Source organism: Mesoplodon densirostris, chromosome 12 (assembly GCF_025265405.1).
Source record: "Mesoplodon densirostris isolate mMesDen1 chromosome 12, mMesDen1 primary haplotype, whole genome shotgun sequence".
Taxonomy (NCBI): Eukaryota; Metazoa; Chordata; class Mammalia; order Artiodactyla; family Ziphiidae; genus Mesoplodon; species Mesoplodon densirostris.
The window spans coordinates 49374800-49389214 of NC_082672.1; the positions used below are offsets into that span (position 1 = coordinate 49374800).

General features: G+C 42.4%; 1 pseudogene; it reads left to right on the forward strand.

Moving 5' to 3' along the window:
* The first annotated feature begins 313 nt into the window (after positions 1–313).
* Positions 314–1806, forward strand: LOC132500198 (small ribosomal subunit protein uS5-like; annotated as a pseudogene).
* Positions 1807–14415: the final 12609 nt, after the last annotated feature.

Here is a 14415-nt window from a genome sequence, read left to right on the forward strand (position 1 = left end):
AAAATATGCTGGACAGGGTGTGGAGAAAATGGAACCCTCCTAAACTGTTGGTGGGGATGTAAATTGGTGCAGCCACTATGGAAAATATTATGGAAGTTCCTTAAAAGTCTAAAAACAGAGTTGCCATATGACCATGCAATCCCACCCCTGGGCATGTATCTGGAGAAAACTCTAATTTGAAAAGATACATGCACCCCAATGTTCATAGTAGCACTATTTGCAATAGCTAAGACATGGAAGTAACCTAAATGTCCATCAATAGATGAATGGATAAAGAAGATGTGGTATAGCTTCTTTGCTGTAAAAACACCAAATGGTGGATGACGGCAGTGCTGCGGGAGGGCCCAGAGGCCCTGGGGCCCTGGAATGGGAGGCCCCAGTGTCTTCTGCAGAGGCTTTGGTAGCAGGGACTGGGCCCGGGCCCGGGGTTGTGGCCCGCATCTTGGTGGGGGCAGAGACAGCAGAGCTCACGGAGGCAAGGCTGAGGACAAGGAGCCACAAGGAGTGGCTCCCCATCACCAAGCTGGGCTTCCTGGTCAAGGACGTGAAGATCAAGTCCCTGAAGATCTATCTCTTCTCTCTGTCCATCAAGGAATCTGAGATCATTGACTTTTTCTTGGGGGCATCCCTCAAGGACAAGGTTTTGAAGATTATGCCTGTGTAAAATCACACCCGTGCTGGCTAGTGGACCAGATTCAAGGCATTTGTCACCATTGGGAATTACAATGGACATGTTGGTTTGGGTGTCAAGTGCTGTAAGGAGGTAGCCACTGCCACCCATGAGGCCATCATTCTGGCCAAGCTCTCCATCGTCCATGTGTGGCGATGCTACTGAGGGAACAAGATCAGCCAAGCCCCATACCGTCCCTTGCAGGGTGACTGGCTACTGTGGCTCTGTGCTGGTGTGCCTCATCCCTGCTCCCAGGGGCACTGGCATCATCTCAGCCCCTGTGCCCAAGGAGCTACTGATGATGGCCAGAATTAATGACTGCTATACCTCTGCCAGGAGCTGCACCACCACACTAGGCAACTTCACCAAGGCCACTTTTTTTTTTAATTAAAAAAAAAATTATTTACTTAATTTATTTATTTTTGGCTGCATTGGGTCTTTGCTGCTGCGTGTGGGCCTTCTCTAGTTGTGTTGAGTGGGGGCCACCCTTCATTGTGGTGCACGGGCCTCTCATTGTGGTGGCTTCTCCTGCTGCAGAGCACAGGGCCCAGGTGCGAGGGCTCCAGCAGTTGTAGCATGTGGGCTCAGTAGTTGTGGCTCATGGGCTCTAGAGTGCAGGCTCAGTAGTTGTGGCACACGGGCCTAGTTGCTCCACGGCATGTGGGATCTTCCCAGACCAGGGCTCGAACCCATGTCCCCTGCATTGGCAGGCAGATTCCCAACCACTGCACCACCAGGGAAGCCCTCAAGGCCACTTTTTTTTTTTTTTTTTCGGTATGCGGGCCTCTCACTGTTGTGGCCTCCCCCGTTGCGGAGCACAGGCTCCGGACGCGCAGGCTCAGCGGCCATGGCTCACGGGCCCAGCCGCTCCGCGGCATATGGGATCCTCCCAGACCGGGGCACGAACCCGTATCCCCTGCATCGGCAGGCGGACTCTCAACCACTTGCGCCACCAGGGAGGCCCTCAAGGCCACTTTTGATGCCATTCCGAGACCTACAATTATCTCACTCCTGATCTCTGGAAAGCGACGGTGTTCACCAAGTCTCCGTATTAGGAATTCACTGACCATCTTGTAAAAACCCACACCAGAGTTTCCCTGCAGAGGACCCAGGCTCCAGCTGTAGCCACCACATAGTTTTATATGAGAAAAATAAAGTGAATGAAGTGGTTTAAAAAAAAAAAGATGTGATATATATACACAATGGAATACTACTCAGCCATATAAAAGTATGAAATAATGCCATTTGCAGCAACATGAATGGACCTAGAGATTGTCATACTAAGTGAAGTAAATCAGAAAGAGAAAGACAAATGCCATATGATATCACTTACATGTGGGATGTAAAATATTACATAAATGAACTTATTTACAAATCAGAAACACTCAAAGATATAGAAAATAAACTTACGGTTGCCAAAGGGGAAAGGGGATGGAAGAGGGATAAATTAGGAGTTCAGAATTAACAGATATAAACTGCTATATATAAAGCAGATACAGACCTACTGTATAGCACAGGGAACTATATTCAATATCCTGTAATAAGCCATAATGGAAAAGAATATGTATATATATGTATAACTGAATTACTTTGCTGTAATGCAGAAATTAACACAACATTGTAAATCAACTATACTTCAACTTAAAAATTGTCTCTGTATTTTGGAGACCTATCTTCAAAAGGCCATGTTAACAATAGAAAATTATTTTGTTATCAACAGGCCAACTGAATTGAAAGGTTTAGTAGGTAAGTACAGGTCATTTTAGATACATTTACTTTAAAAATCTATCAAATTCTCTCCTTTCTTTTTTCCTCCTTTCTTCCCTCCCTCTCTCCTTCCTTTTTTTTTTTTTAAATACTTACTTATTTGGCTGAGCTGGGTCTTAGTTGCGGCACGTGGGATCTTTTTTGCTGCAGTGCGTGGGATCTAGTTCCCTGACTAGGGATCGAACCCAGGCCCCTGCATTGGGAGCGCAGAGTCTTAGCCACTGGAACACCAGGGAAGTGCCTCTCTCTTTCCTTTAAAGTGCTGAACTATATTATTGGACATGTACTAAGTACTAACACTTGCTGGGCTCTTTGGCAATTATGAATGCAATCCATAACTGTAACATACTTACAATTCATAATGGCAATTATGGTTGATTTATGCATCTCTTTAGCAAAAACTTCTTGTATTCCCTCTTGGTATTAGGCAAAGTACAAGCCACCAGGAATTCTATAGTGAATAAAGTATGCTCCTCGCCATTCCCCAAAGTACTTGCAATCTAGTGGGAGATACACACACTGGTCAACAGTAGTTACTTCCCCTTCAGCCCTTGCACCCAGAATGAGACAAGAAGAGCAAGCCTGAGCCCAACCTGCAGCCTGAAGCTTGATGCAGAGCTGAGGCAACCTAGATCAGCTATACCATAGTGGGCCTGCAGACCAGTAAGCATGAGAATAAATGCTTATTGTTGGTAAATTTATGGTGTGGTTTAATATGCAGCACATTGTAGTAAAAGTCTGGCTAATGCATATTCTGCAATTTCTTTTTTCATCATTCTTTCTTGCATCTCAGATCCATGTGTGCTTAATTTCAGCCTAGTGTGCCCTTTAGAAGATCTTGAGTGTCTTTGAGTGGAAAATTCTGAGTTTACACTTGGTTATAAAATTGTTTATCACGTGTTCTTTTTTTTTTTAGATTTATTTAAGAGTTCCTTCTCTTTCCGCCATAAAACACACACAAAACACTTCTGAAAATCAGCAAACAATCAAAGTCACCCAAAGGGTTTTTGTTTTTTGAATTTTATTTATTTTTTATACAGCAGGGTTTTTTGGTTTTTTTTTTTTTTTTTTTGCAGTACGCGGGCCTCTCACTGCTGTGGCCTCTCCCGTTGTGGAGCACAGGCTCTGGATGCACAGGCTCCGGATGCGCAGGCTCAGCGGCCATGGCTCACGGGCCCAGCCGCTCCACGGCATGTGGGATCCTCCCGGACCGGAGCACGAACCCGCGTCCCCTGCACTGGCAGGCGGACTCTCAACCACTGCGCCACCAGGGAAGCCCTACAGCAGGTTCTTATTACTTATCTACTTTATACATATTGGTGTATATATGTCAATCCCAATCTCCCAATTTATCCCCCCCCCATCACTTGTTCTTAAAATACAATTTTTGGGTAACTAAGTGTAAGTTGACTATTATTTGTTCTTAAAAGAATAAAGATATTCTTTTGTCTTTGACTTGAGTTGTTGCGTTAGGTCAACTATTAGTATAATTATTGTCCACTTGTAGGAAATCTCTCTTCTCCCTGGATGTTTTCGTATATTCTTTGTCTTTGGCATTCTGAAGTTTCATTATGACATGACTAAGTGTGGATTTTGACTAGGCATAGATTCTTTTTATTCTACTTAAAATTTATTGGGATTCTTAGACATGTAGATTAATGTCTATGGTAGGCAGATTAATAAACCCTCAAAGATGTCCATGTCCTAATCTTCAGAACCTATGAATATGTTAGGTTACCTGACAAAGATGGATTAAGGTTGCAGATGAAAATAAGATTGCTAATTAGATGACTTTAAAATAGACGATCTTGCATTATCCAGGTGGGCCCAATATAATCACAAAGGTCCTTCATTATGGAAAAGGGAGGCAGAAAAGGAAGGGTCAGAAATGATGTGATATGAGAAAAACTTGACCTGCTGTTGCTGGTTTTGAAGATGGAGGAAGAGGGCCGGGAACCAAGGAATATAGGCAGCTTCTAGAAGCTGCAAAGGTCAAGGAAACAGATGTTCTACTAGAGACTCCAAAAAGGAACACAGACATGCCAACATCTTGATTTTAGCCCAATGAGACTTGAATTGGACTTTTCACGTACAGAATTGTAAGCTAATAAATTTGTGTTGTCTTAAGCCATTAAGTTATGGTAATTTGTTACATTGTGGTAGGAAACTAACAGTTTCTTTCACCAATTCTGGAAAATTTTCAGCCATTATCACTTTAATATTGCCTCTTCATTCTTTTCTTCTGGAACTCTGATTCAACATATATCAACCTTTTTACTCTATCTTTCATGGCTTGTAATCTTGCTTTCATATTTGCTCTCTATTACATTCTGGGTAATTTCTTTAGATCTATTTTCCAGTGTACTAATTCTCTTTTCAGCTACATTTCTAATGATGTTTAACCCGTTCATTAAAATTTTCACTTCAACAATTATATATTTCATTTCTAGAGGTCTTATTTGGTTCCTTTGCAAATTGACTGGTCATTTTTTAACAACTTCTTGTTTCTTACTCAAATGTTCAACCTTGTCTTTTATTTCTTTAAAGATGTTAAACATATTTATTTTATATTCTATAATAATTCTAATATCTGAAGCTTTTCTGAAATTGCTTCTGATTCATAATATCTTTTTTTCTTGTGTGTTTTATAAATTGACTAAAAGCTCATGGTTCCTTTACATTATCTGTGGGAAATGTTTGAGGCCTGAGTTGAAGGGTGTTTTCTAGAGAGGATTTTCTTTTGCTTATACTAGCTGTCTATGGGTACTACCAACCTAGGACCAATTTAAAATAAAATTTCAGCATAAAGTGTTTGGGGCCACCTAGACATTAAGAACTGTGAAAGGTCTGAGATTTTACCTGCCACAGTTAGCCTGCCATAGTTGCATGGAGTTTTAGCAGAAGACATGCTACTCTTGTGACAGAGACTAAGGGCAGGTTATTACTCAAACCAATAACAGAGTGTCAGCATTTGTGTTGGTTCCCCAAGTCCCAATTCCCACAGGGCACACAAAGCAGGCTAGGTGACATCTATACATGCAGTAGGTCTCACTACAGGAAAGGAACACAGAACTTACAGAACATGGATATTTTATAATGGGCAGTAAGCATGCCTGCCTTTTTTCCCAGAGGTAGACATTATGGCTCTCTTCCAAGGTTGTAAGCAAATCTGTCTCCAGAGGGAGGTGCTATCATTATCCTCCAAGACTGCTTATATATAAACTGTTGAAAAGACAGTCAGTACCTCTGCTCACAAGATGTGCATAAACTTGACAGAGTCATGAAGAATTATCTCCTAACAAGAGGTAGTTTGAATTGGGCCACGAATCTTTGCTTGTATTTGCAAATTATTTGGGTAGCTTTTCCTTCCCTTCTATCTAGAGCCAAGGTCAAGACAGGTAAGGTGTCCTAGTTTGTGAGGATCTCCTATTAGACTCCCTACCTTGGCTGGGGTCTTTGCCTTGTTTCCTGTTCCCATATCCTTCATGACCATTAGAACTCTAGTTCAAGGTCACCAGAATTTAGAAGATACCCTCCACCCCCCATAAAATCTTCCTTTTGTGCTTGTTTTCCTCTCCAAATTCCTGCTTTCACTTGGCTTTTGGCCTCTGAGTGTTCCTTAACTTTTTGCTAACTCAGTAATGTATTTGAACAGATGTTTCTTATGTTCTATGCAGGTGTGTGTGTGTGTGTGTGTGTGTGTGTGTGTGAGTGAGTGAGAGAGAGGGTTATTCTGTGTCTCTAATCTCCCATACTGCTAGGGTGGCTGAAATGGAGGGAAGATAATAAAGATTGGAGCTTAGGGTATCATGAATCATCTGTATGAATGCTGGATTCATCCAGAAATCTGGCAGGCTTGGAAAAGAATATACTTAACCAACGTGATTAGGAAATGAGTTTTTTTTAGTTGAGTAGATTTTTCCTCTAGTTATCTGAAGAATCGTCTGCTTTGGGAATAATACCACCCCACATAAGGCTGTTATACACAGGAAGCAAAGCCTCAGGATTCTCTAAGTTGTATATAGTCACTGCACACAGTTGTGAAACAGGAGGGAAGGGGGCAGGGCACTACCTTTAAAAGAAAGACACAGCCATTGAGGATAAGACATAAACTGGTTAGAACTGATTCGGCCCAAGATGGCGGAAGATTCGACTTTCAGTAGACCTTGAGCCTCATTATATGCTCATTGTAACACATTAGCATGCTAAATGACACACCCACAGGTGCCAGGACAGTTACAAGGCCGACCATAAAAGGCCAAAAAGTGGGCGGTGGCCCAATACCTGGAAATCTCTGTGCCTTCTCCAAAATAGTTGGAATAATCCTCCCACTTGTTAGCCTATGAAATTACCCAGCCCATAAAAATGACCCACACTCTGTCTATGGAGTGTGTATCTCCCTGAATAAACTTGCTTTCCCACTTAGTTCTCAGGGCAGAGTCCCCTTGCCTGCCTGCTTGTATCCCTCACAAGTGTCCTATATTAATAAATCTACTTGCCTGTCACTTTGCCTCTCACTGAATTCCTTCTGTGCTGAGACATAAAGAACCTGAGCTTCAGGACTTCCCTGGTGGTGCAGCGGTTAAGAATTCGCCTGCCAATGCAGGGGACATGGGTTCAAGCCCTGGTCCAGGAAGATCGCACATGCCGTGGAGCAACTAAGCCCCTGCACCACAAGTACTGAGCCTGCGCTCTAGAGCCCGTGAGCCACAACTTCTGAGCCCACATGCCACAACTACTGAAACCCACGGGGCTAGAGCCCATGCTCCGCAACAAGAGAAGCCACCGCAAAGAGAAGCACGTGCACCCCAACAAAGAGTAGCCCCCGCTCGCCACAACTAGAGAAAGCCTGTGCACAGCAATGAAGACCCAACACAGCCGCCCCCCCCCCAAAAAAAAAATATATATAAAAGAACCTGAGCTTCGGTAAGTCTGGACAGCTCGTGAGTGATTTTTTTTTTTTTTTTTTTTTTTTGCGGTAGGCGGGCCTCTCACTGTTGTGGCCTCTCCCGTTGCAGAGCACAGGCTCCGGACAAGCAGGCTCAGCGGCCATGGCTCATGGGCTCAGCCGCTTCGCGGCATGTGGGATCTTCCCGGCCCGGGGCACGAACCCGTGTCCCCTGCATCGGCAGGCAGACTCTCAACCACTGCGCCACCAGGGAAGTCCCCTTTTTCATGTCTTGCCTGGAGAGAATAAAATAACTTTTCCCTGTATCACTCAAGTGTGTAGGAGACACCATTTTTATAAATCCATGAGAAATGATAGGTATTAAAATAATGACCAGTTGTTCATGAATAGGTAAGATATAAATTATAAAAGTTTCCATAAAGAATGAAATAGTTTATGAGACACATACAGAAAAGTTTAAATTAAAACAAATTAGAATCAGTGAAAGTAGAATAGGAAAACACCTACCACATAGCCTAACGCAGTTACTACAGGCGAGTTTGAAATATTAACACTGAGCTTCCTAATCACCAAGTCAAAAAGGAAAACTCAGTAAATTACATAAGGGAATTATTCCAGAGACAATTTCCTTGGTATTAAGGTCCAAAAATGAATGTATCACATAACATAGGTCCTTTTCCAAGGAACATCAAACAATTTAATGGGATATATTTCAAGGGTGCAATTAGAAAGTAGTTGTTAAGAAAATGAAAATGTGACTTTTAAGGGATCTATGGTTCTTTATACTTGCAGACTAAATACAGATGGAATATACACTGAATTTTTTCTTCTTTAATTACTAAAACCCAGCAGAGGCTGAAAAAAATTCTTAATAAGCTCTTTAGAAATGGATTATCTCTAATTCTTGGAAGACTTAATTTACACAATCAGAGGAATATTTTATGTATCAGTTACAGACGGGGATGCTAAAACTTCAGCCAGAATTCTACTAATCTCTATAGAAGGCATGTAGACAACTGGAAGAAAATATTCTTTTGTACCTACCAATAGGGACCAACCCTTCATCAGCTAATAAATATTATTAACTTGCTCTTCCCATGAGGTTCACTCTCAGTAAAATAAATGAAGGTGTATATAGATATTTAAAACCTCCCAACTTAAGCCAGTTGATATCTTATGTTTTATTATGATTTTAAAATGAAAATATTAGCATAGAATTCCTATGAATTTCCTAACAGTTTAAAACAAAAATGTATGATCAGAAATGTTTGGGAGATACCCTATATGAAAAATATTATGGCAAATTATCCATAATCTATAAACTATTGTGAGGTTTTTTGTTTGTTTGTTTGTTGTTTACTCCACACTATAAATGGATATCCCTTTTTATTAATACAAATTAGATCTATACCATTCTTTTTAAAAAAATTTTATTAATTAATTTATTTAATTTTGGCTGTGTTGGGTCACTGTTTCTGTGCAAGGGATTTCTCTAGTTGTGGTGAGCGGGGGCCACTCTTCATCACGGTGCGCGGGCCTCTCGCTGTCGTGGCCTCTCTTGTTGAGGAGCACAGGCTCCAGACGCTCAGGCTCAGTAGTTGTGGCTCACAGGCCCAGTTGCTCCGCGGCATGTGGTATCTTCCCAGACCAGGGCTTGAACCCATGTCCCCTGCATTAGCAGGCAGATTCTCAACCACTGCGCCACCAGGGAAGCCCTATACCATTCTTTTAAATGGCTGCAGTGTAATCCACTGAAGGGATATGCTATTATTTATTTAACCATTATTTAAACTGTTTCTAACATTTATCATGAAAACCAGTCACATTCATCTTTGTACATATAACTTTGCACACTTGCCTGATTCTTTTCTTTTTTTTTCCAGTTAAGTTAGTGCTTTATTTCTTCATTCTCTGTAGAATACTGATTCTGTAACACTGAATACAGTCTGATATGTATCATTACAACAAAACTTTCACTTTATGAAAGATTAGCAAAAATACATCAGCAAGGATATAACTAGTGCATTTACTAAAACATATCATAATCATAAAACCAAATGATCACACACAATAATCTTCACATATGACATACCATTGATATTGTTCCTGTTCAACAAATTTTGGATTTCATCCTTATTATGTTTCAATACTCTTACTGATTTATTTTAGGTTCAGCTAATAAAGAGTTAACATTTCAGAAGTGTTAAGACTGATTAGTATCATTGCTTACCTATATTAATCACCTGCCAAAGACACTAGCTTGCCTGATTTTTTTTTTTTTTTTGCTGTACGCGGGCCTCTCACTGTTGTGGCCTCTCCCGTTGTGGAGCACAGGCTCCGGACGCGCAGGCTCAGCGGCCATGGCTCACGGGCCCAGCCGCTCCGTGGCATGTGGGATCCTCCCGGACCGGGGCACGAACCTGTGTCCCCCGCATCGGCAGGCGGACTCTCAACCACTGCGCCACCAGGGAAGCCCTTGCCTGATTTTTTTTAATTGAAGTATAGTTGATTTAAATATTGTCTTAGTTTCAGGTGTACAGCACAGTGATTCAGTGTGCAGCCAGAGGGTGCAAAAAGGGGTAGTGATGTGACAGCACTGGAGAAGAGGAAGGAAAATACCAGAGGAAATGACAGAGCAAAATGAATGACAAATACCCACACCCAGACACATCCCCGTGAAAGAGTCTATCTTCAAGATTACAGAACATATGCTAAACATTTCTATGGAAAAGTAGGACCCTTAAAAAGGGGTAAAACAGTCTTATAACACATCTGAACCACTGAATGTTAGAAAGTAGTGGGGGTGATGCCTTCATGGTTCTGAGAAAAATTCATTTTTAACTTGAAACTGTACACCCAGACAAAAAAAATAATCACATATAAGAATGTGGAAAGCAACCAATCTAATCCTTGCTCAGTGAGGAGGTCATAGACTATCTGGGAAGAAAGACAGATACACATGATATGCATAAGATAAGCAAAGTGCAGAGAGGTCTCACAGGATGTTACCAGTACAGATGAGGGCCACCCCACCTAGTCTGGGGGAGGGAAGAGAAGACTTCCTGAAAGAGATGATCCTGAGTTGAGCCTTAAACCATGAGGAAACAACTTAGTAAATCTCTTCAATAAATTTCCTTGACTTAGGTACGACTGTTAAGAGAAATTTTATCCATATTCACATTTGACTTCCGCATAGCTTATAAACTGGTCATGACTAAGGGCATAAGCATTAAAAAATTCATGACTTTGCTTACTAATTCCATCACATATGCAGTGAACCTGATATGCAAGATTTGCAGCTCAGTTCTCCTCACAACTAACCCATTGGAAGCTGGGCGCACCGACCTTTCCTTTTTTAAAAAAATTATTTATTTATTTATTTATTTTTGGCTGCATTGGGTCTTCGTTGTTGCGCGCGGGTTTTCTCTGGTTGCGTCGAGAGGGGGCTACTCTTTGTTGTGGTGCGGGGGCTTCTCATTGCAGTGGCTTCTCTTGTTGCGGAGCACGGGCTCTAGGTGCGAGGGCTTCAGTAGTTGCAGCACGCGGGCTCAGTACTTGTGGCTCGTGGTCTCTAGAACACAGGCTCAGTCGTTGTGGCGCACGAGTTTAGTTGTTCCGCGGCATGTGGGATCTTCCCGGACCAGGGCTTGAACCCGTGTCCCCTGCATTGGCAGGCGGATTCTTAACCACTGCACCACCAGGGAAATCCAACCTTTCCTTTTGACTTGAACAAACTGTTGAAACCATCACTTTATTCTTTCATTCTCTACCTGTGTCAAATAAACTCTTTTTTTTTTTTTTTTGTGGTACGTGGGCCTCTCACTGTTGTGGCCTCTCCCGTTGTGGAGCACAGGCTCCGGACGCGCAGACTCAGCGGCCATGGCTCACAGGCCCAGCCGCTCTGCGGCATGTGGGATCTTCCCAGACCAGGATACGAACCCGTGTCCCCTGCATCGGCAGGCGGACTCTCAACCACTGCGCCACCAGGGAAGCCCTAAACTCATTTTTTAAATGTTTAGATCAAACTTTTCAAATTCCTGGGCCTCCCTGGTGGCGCAGTGGTTGAGAGTCCGCCTGCCGGTGCAGGGGATACGGGTTCGTGCCCCGGTCTGGGAGGATCCCATATGCCGCGGAGCGGCTGGGCCCGTGAGCCATGGCCTCTGGGCCTGCGCGTCCGGAGCCTGTGCTCCGCAACGGGAGAGGCCACAACAGTGAGAGGCCCGCATACCGCAAAAAGAAAAAACAAACAAACAAACAAACAAAAAAAAAACTTTTCAAATTCCTTACTGGCATGTGATTAGGCCTCATTAATTTCTGGGTGGTTATCGTTTATTTGTTTTTTTGTTTAACACCTAGGGCAGGCTGCATTCTGGTGTCAGGGAACAATTCATGCTATCGTGGGGCTAAGAAGTTTAAAGAATGAAAGGATAGGGACTTCCCTGGTGGCACAGTGGTTAGGAATCCGCCTGCCAATGCAGGGGACACGGGTTCAAGCCCTGGTCCGGGAAGATCCCACATGTTGCAAAGTAACTAAGCTCGTGTGCCACAAGTACTGAACCTGAGCTCTAGAGCCCATGAGCCACAACTACTGAAGCCCGCGCGCCTAGAGCCCGTGCTCCGCAACAAGAGAAGCCACCGCAGTGAGAAGTTCGCGCACCACAACAAAGAGTAGCCCCCGCTCGATGCAACTAGAGAAAGCTCGCCTGCAGCAATGAAGACCCAACGCAGCCTAAATAAATAAATTTTAAAAATCAAATTCTTTAAAAAGAAAATATATGTAGCATAAAATTTATTAAAAAAAAACAAAAAACAAAACAAAAAAGAAAGCCCAGTATGGGGATCCCAAAGATTCCCTCTTCCACTGAATGTGGTGTGAGTTAAGTCAAGGACCATGTTCTTCCCTTTTTCAGGATGGCCCCTCATTCAGAGACAGAGTCAAAGCTCAGGCACTATCCTGGGTTGAATAGCATCCCCCCCAAATTCATGTCCACCTGGAATCTGAGTGTGATCTTATTTGGAAATAAGGTCTTTGTAGATGCATACAAGTTACAACAAGGACGTACTGGATTAGGTTGGGGCCTAAATCCAATGTGACTGATGTCCTTTTAGGAAGAGGGGGATTTGGACACAGACACAGATGAAAGAAGGCCATGTGAAGATAGAGCCAGATATTGGAGTTATGCTGCCACAAGCCAAGGAATGTCAAGGCTTACCAGCAACCACCAGAATCTAATGGAGAGGCATGGAACAGATTTTCCCTTTGGGCCCCTAGAAGGAACCAACCCTCTGTACATCTTGATTTCAGACTTCTGGCCTCCAGAACTGTGAGAGAATAAATTTCTTTTATTTTAAGACACTCAGTTTATGGTAGTTTGTTACAACAGCACTAGGAAACTGACACAGGCATCAACCTCTTACTACACCCCATCATCAGCAGGTGGGTATCCCTCCCTTAGTCTGGCCTGCATCCTCATCCAGTAGGGAGAGAGGTCTGATTCTTAATCCCATTGCCTCCCATTCCTCTTCTTCAGCTTCCCTGACATTGACTCTGAACTGAAGAGACCAGAATCTGTTTCCCCAACAGCCTTTAAGTTTAGACCATCCTTATTAAAAGGAGCTTTGTTCTCAGACTTTAAATCAATGTTTAAGTAAAATGAATATGCCTCCCAGAAGCATAACAGGTATTTATATGTAAAATCTGATTGGCCAGAGAACTGTTGCTGGTTGAGTGGAAAGAGCAAAGGCAAGGAAGGCCTCTTATACATACTGAGACAATGAACATCTCAGTGGCAGTGGCAACTATAAATTTTCTGTATTTCATAAGCTCTATGACTCTTCCATGCACTGAGATGGGGGAACTAGTGACTGATATCAACCAAATATGAAGGGAAAAAAAGCAGAGGCAGTAATTTTAACATATAAAATAGAGTGCAACAAAGAGGATAAATGTCTCATTGGGATAATTTGATCTTGATAAATGACACTGATACTTGGCAGTGCAGTCTTTGTTCTCTATTGTCTTAGAGACTGGGGATTAAATCCTATCATTGACTGACTACACAAACTATCCTCCTGGAGCCTCAGTATTTTTATCTGTAAAATGGAGATAATGCATACCTTCCTCCCATGGTGGTTGTAAGGATTATATATTAGCTAGCTTATATAAAATGCCTAGGATTCAGTAAATGTTAGCTCTCATTCTCACTCCGCTTACTTGCCAAAATCATCATTCCTTCTTCAAGCCCCCTGCCCTTACTCCCACCGCTTTTTTTTTCTCTGCATTTGATCATGCTTCCCACGTCATATAGAAATGAAAAGTTATTACGGATCTTCCTTGATTTACGATGGGGTTATATCCCGTTAAGCCCATCGTTAAATGGAAAATATTGTTAAGTTGAAAATGCGTTTAATACACCTATCCTACTGAACATCATAGCTTAGCCTGGCCTACCTTAAGTATGCTCAGAACACTTACATTTGCCTAGAGTTGGGCAAAATCATCTAATGCAAAGCCTATTTTAACAAAGTGTTCAATATCTCATGTAATTTATTGAACACTGTACTGAAGAGTATTGGTTTCACCTTTTCTTTTTCCACCAGCTCTTTTCCTTCAATATATGAAAAGTTCCTATAATGAGTATCACCTCACACTGGTCAGAATGGCCATCATCAAAAAATCTACAAACAATAAATGCTGGAGAGAGTGTGGAGAAAAGGGAACCCTCTTGCACTGTTGGTGGGAATGTAAATTGATACAGCCACTATGGAGAACAGTATGGAGATTCCTTAAAAAACTAAAAATAGAACTACCATATGATCCAGCAATCCCACTCCTGGGCATATACCTGGAGAAAACCATAATTCAAAAAGATACATGCACCACAATGTTCATTGCAGCTATTTACAATAGCCAGGACATGGAAGCAACCTTAATGTCCACAACAGAGGAATGGATAAAGAAGATGTGGTACATATATACAATGGAATATTACTCAGCCATAAAAAGGAATGAAATTGTGCCATTTGCAGAGATGTGGATGGACCTAGAGACTGTTATACAGAGTGAAGT